We start from the raw sequence: 6,000 nt of genomic DNA on the forward strand, positions 1-6,000 counted from the left end.
GAGGCCTCCCATCACATTGATTAAAGGGGAGAATGGCACCACTGCCATTCTCTAGGCCTCCCATACCATCATCTTAAATGGTAGAATGATACCACTGCCATTCTCCCTAAAATTCATGGAAGAATGGCAATGGTGCCATTCTCAAGGCTTTCCATCACCTTGGAGGCATCACCTTGGAGGGGAGAATGGCACCATTGCCATTCTCCCCTTTCATTCAAGGAAGAATGGCACTAGTGGCATTCTCAAGGCATCCCATCACCTTGAAGCCTGGGGGAATGGCACCACTGCATATACCTATCTTACATTCAAGAAAGAATGGTAGCAGTTCTATTCTCAGGCATCCCATCATTTTGATTAAAGTGGAGAAACCATTCTAAGGACCACTTCTCATGTTAAAGGGGAGAATTAGACCACCACGACTATTCTAAAGGCCTCCCATCCCATCACCTTGAAGGGAAGAATGGCAAAACTACCATTCTCACTTACGTTCTTTGAAAAATGGCAGTGGTGCCATTCTCAAGGCCTCTCATCACTTTGAAGGGGAGATGGCACCACTGCCATTCTCTCTTACAGTCAAGGAGTAATGGAAGTGGTTCCATTCTCAAGGCCTCCCATCACCTTCAAGGGGAGAATGAAACCACTTCCATTCTCCCTTACATTCAAGGAAGAATGGCTGTGGTGCTATTATCAAGGCCTCCTACACCTTGAAGGGGAGAATGGCAGTGGTGCCATTCTTAAGAACTCCCATCACCTTGACGGGGATAATGGCACCACTTCCATTCTCAATGAGTAATGGCAGTGGTGCCATTCTCAAGGCCTCCCATCACCTTCATGGGGAGAATGGCACCACTGCCATTCTCCCCCATTTTAGATTCACAATTTTTTAATGTGACTTTGAATTTGAATTCTCATCCCCATTATCCTTACTCTCCCTCCTTGTTTTCAATATGAGTATAGCACCAGTGTTTATCCATTGAATTTTGAATTTCTGTAAGATCCCTGACCCCACTGCGCAACGAATTTGGGGGTGCTCGCAGCAGCACTTCTTGCATGGGGCAAGGTCACACACTCGGGGCCTCGCCCTCCCACAGATATCCAGACAAGAGAATAATATATCGGTTCTTCTAAAACTGGAACTCGAAAAAACTTCCCTTGCCCGGAAAGCACAGGCAATTCCTCCAGGATAACTTTTCTCTAACATAGTCAAAAGCCTAAACTAACTGAACTGATCTGACCGAACTCATAAGTCCCATAGTCAGATCAGGGAAAAGATTGTACTTGGATCATAGAGACCAATGCTTTTTTCCTCATTGAGAGGCACAGCCATTGATTCTTTTCCATAGAACAATTTTTGTTTGGGATTTACTTCATCTATCGAACCAGAACAGAATTGAGTCTCAATTTAGGGATCCATTAGTCCACTAGCCATGGATTAGCCAACCGCCCAACCACTGTAGTGATGGGATCCAATTAGGAATTTGGTTAGGTTTTGTCTCGCGTACCAAGGAAAAGAGTTTCCAGGCCCCCTAGCCGGATATTCAAGCAATCATAAAACTAGTCACACCACTTACACACCCACACTTACACGCCCAATATGAACTTGCCTTTTTCACAGTTTCAACAATCTTTAAAACAATCATTTAATGCAACCATTGAGTCATTGATCACAATCCTCAAAATCTCCAGTTGAATCCTTATTTCCAATCATTCCTTCATCGGTGTACCTATGGCATCATTGGCAACCAGAACGCTCACCACCACCTGTTCACTCAGGGGCCTTTCCTAGCTTATAGTAGTAACCAGCAATATAATCACATAACAAAATGGAATCTCCATTGAAGATCAGCAAGATCAACCAATGGATCCATATAAAAGAGCCATGGACTCATCCGTTGTTGAGGACCAGTAAGCTCAACCAAATAGATCCATGCCCGAATTCAGAAAACAACTCTTACTCCCCCTTGTTCCAATATCTTCCACGACATACGTGTGGGTATCTTCGACGACCCAAAGCCTGAGCACCGTATGGTCAGCACCCTCTAGGATCCTTCGCAGGTCACCTAGCGCTTCACTGATAGGCCGCTTCCTTGGTCCTTCATCCACTGTACCGGAAGCTCACCATTTAAATCAATCCGAGAGGCTGGTCAAGACCTCGGCCGACTTTGCTACGCGAGACGTCCTCCGATGACTCTCCGTCAGTAGTTGCAACTTTAATACATAGGTCTCTACGACCTCATTCACAAGACAGTCAAAATGCTTTCCCAGCATTCTTGACATTTCATTTAAAAACAGATTTTTCATACAAATATAGCTCCAACAATATTTCCATCTTTTCTCATTACTCCGCATCCTTTCACATTAGTCCCCATCTTTTCTCATCTTACCACAAATTTTTTTGCTTCATCGATCCCTATCACATCACATCATTCCCACATCAAATCACATTCAATCGCATCATCCACACATCAATCCACATCATCCATACATCCATCCACATCAATCCACATCATCCATACATCCATACATCCATCCACATCAATCCACATTATCCATCCACACTGTTGAAATATACAAGTGAATAGGGTGTGTGCGGGAACAAGCCCTTGGTTAGAGGCTATAAAAGAGGATGTGTAAATGTGAAAGAACCTATGAAAAGGTGAGAAGAATCTACTAGGAGAGAATAAAGGGTAGCATGAAAAGATTTAGGAAGTGTGGAGATATTCTGGGAAAAGTGAAGAGGTGGAGAGAATCAAGCAAAAGAGGTGGAGATATTCTGGGAGAGGTGGAGTGAATCAAGGAGAAATCAGTGGGATTAGATGCTTGGATGTAAACTCTATAAATTGAGGCATTGGCCTAATGAGAATTTGCTGGTTTTTTATTATCCATGCCTACATTAAGCTATTTGCTAATTACTCACTAATTATATCTTAATTATTTACTAATTACTCACTAACTATATCTTAATTACTAACTAATCCAATTATGTCTTAATTATTTGCTAATCACTTTATTAATGATATTGATTCTAGTATTTGATCCACCATAGCTCATCACATTGCTCTAATTTCAACATGGTATCAGAGCCATGCCTAGAATCCATTAGGTTTATGAGCCCATTATCTAATTAATTATGATTAGTAGATAATTAAAAATTAATCAAATTTTTAGTTATTTTTCAACTCACCTCTGTACCTCCAGCTGGTGGAGTAGCTCTAGCTCCTTGCACACTCAAAATTAGGCCTATTGCTTCTAACTCTAGCTAGCCAACTCATTGCTCTTCAAGCTCATCAAATCAACGCAACAAACCATCGAGACAGGTTCAGGAGAAATCGCGATTTTCTCATGTGCCTTTTTCTGGGAGAAAATTTGAGATCTTCACTTCATCAAATCAAATCAGCCTAATTCCTCTTAACCCCGAGGGTTTTCAAGCATGCTCTACAAGCTGGTGAAGTCAGAATTCAATTTGATTATAAATTGAGGCATTGGCCTAATGAGAATTTAATGGTTTTTTATTATCCATGCCTACATTAAGCTATTTGCTAATTACTCACTAATTATGTCTTAATTATTTGCTAATCACTTTGTTAATGATGTTGATTCTAGTATTTGATCCACCATAGCTCATCACATTGCTCTAATTTCAATATGGTATCAGAGCCATGCCTAGAATCCATTAGGTTTATGAGCCCATTATCTAATTAATTAGGATTAGTAGATAATTAAAAATTAATCAAATTTTTAGTTATTTTTCAACTCACCTCTGTACCCCCAACTGGTGGAGGAGCTCTAGCTCCTTGCACACTTAAATTTAGGCCTATTGCTTCTAACCCTAGCTAGCCAACTCATTGCTCTTCAAGCTCATCAAATCAGCGTAGCAAACCGCCGAGACGGGTTCAGGAGAGAAATCGCGATTTTCTCATGCGCCTTTTTTTGGGAGAAAAATTGAGATCTTCACTTCATCAAATCAAATGAGCCTAATTCCTCTTAGCCTCGAGGGTTTTCAAGCATGCTCTACAAGCTGGTGAAGTCAGAATTCAATTTGATCAAGTCTATGGATCTTCATCAAATCTGCAGAGCAGCAGGTGAATTTGGTAAAACAGAGATTAAGCATTCAATATTTGGTCAAATCTTGTGTTTATTAGCTTAATCCTTTACTAGACTCATTGCTATTGATGGCTTTGAAAGCATTTGAGCTCATTTGAAGCCTAAAGCATCAGATCTGGACTCCCCACATACTCTGTTTTTTGCACACAAAACAGAGGATTAATTTGCTAATCAATGCTAATCACTGTATTTTGGTATAATTGAGGGTTCAAGTTAACCATTAGGTATTTGATACAAATCCCTATAACTTCAGATTGCAATTCGAAATTTGTTTGATACTCCAACCATTCCGTACAAAATTGGTTACCCTTGATTTAATGTAATTTCTGGTAAAATTGTGTGCTGATAAATTTGTGGTAATCATCATTTTGCATTTAACCTTTGGTTAATGCCTGCAAATCACACTCAAATTCAAGATTATTCATAGCCAGAGTTGCATTTGGGAATGTGCATGAGAATGAATGCTATATGCATTATGTATTTGGGGGCACATTACATCAGTGTAAATATGGGATCAGAGACACTGTCCTTGTCCAGAATAAGGCAAGAGGTAAGACCTCCCGCATAGATTTGGGTTTGCATTGCATAATGATACAAGATAAACATCAAAAGCCCAAAAGAACTGTCAACAAAATGTTTAAACATGTTGCTCACATGGAGCAAGAAGAACTGACAAGCTCATGGACCCAGCCATCATGGACCCAGCCATCATGGACAAGCTCATGGACCCAGCCATCATGGCCCCAGCCCCATGAAAGAAGCAGAACATCTCTTTCCAAGAAGAGGATCCACACCAAGAAGAAGATCTAGAGAGGAAGCATTGAAGGAAGACATGGAACACCATATTCGTAAATTTGGGAATCTCCTAATTCCCATTTTTGAATACTAGAAAAGGGGGGACGTGGATAACATGTTTGTAAGTTTCTTAAAACCCTATCATGTGACCTATCATTGAAAAGAGCTTGAAAAATGGGATCTAAAGAGCCATAAAGCGTTCATTTTGGAATAATGGTGTTCAAGTTATGGAAAATCCAAAGTTTTGACCACATGTCCCAAACTTGTGGGAAATTCCCATATTCCCCAATATGGTGTTATGGACGCGTGAAGAGTGTTGAAAGAACGGTAGAGGAGGAGGAGACACACACACAGGAGCAAACCCTAATGTCTATTGAAAACCCTAACCATAGAGGGAAGCCATGTCCACACTCACACAAAGCATAATGCACTAATCCATAATCCACACAACACACAATGAGTTGTGTCCACACTCTACTAACCCTAGCTAATGTCCACACACTATGACCAGCTGGACACGCGGTCATTTATGTCTCACACATGTTCCTACCTAATCTGCCAGCACATAGCATAGCTGGCTCACACTGACATATCGAGCTTGAATCTCAACAGCCCCTCTCAAGCTCATGATGTACTGCCGATGAAGATGTAGATGAGCTTGGGATATCAAGACTCTCAACACTCCCCCTCAAGCTCATCCCATGTACTCCCAACATAGTCCGGAAGTACTCAAACTTCTCCCTGCTAAGTGGCTTCGTGAAGATATCAGCCACCTGCTCATCAGTCTTCACATAGTGAAGATCAACTGTACCATCCAGCACCTTTTCTCTGACAAAGTGATAATGGACCTCTATGTGTTTGGTCCTCGCATGAAACACTGGATTCTTTGCCAGCTGTATACTGCTCATGTTGTCACAATGAATGACAACTTTGCCATCAAGAGGCTCACATAAATCTGCCAAGAGACTCTTTAACCAAACAGCCTCGCAAGTAGCAATGGCTGCACCCCTGTACTCAGCCTCTGTACTGGATAAAGCAACTGTAGGTTGCTTTTTGCTACTCCAACTCACCACAGCACTTCCAAGTGTAAAAGCATATCCA

The sequence above is a fragment of the Cibotium barometz genome, chromosome 53, assembly GCF_041138505.1.
Source record: "Cibotium barometz isolate CiBa-2024 chromosome 53, ASM4113850v1, whole genome shotgun sequence".
NCBI classification, from domain to species: Eukaryota; Viridiplantae; Streptophyta; class Polypodiopsida; order Cyatheales; family Cibotiaceae; genus Cibotium; species Cibotium barometz.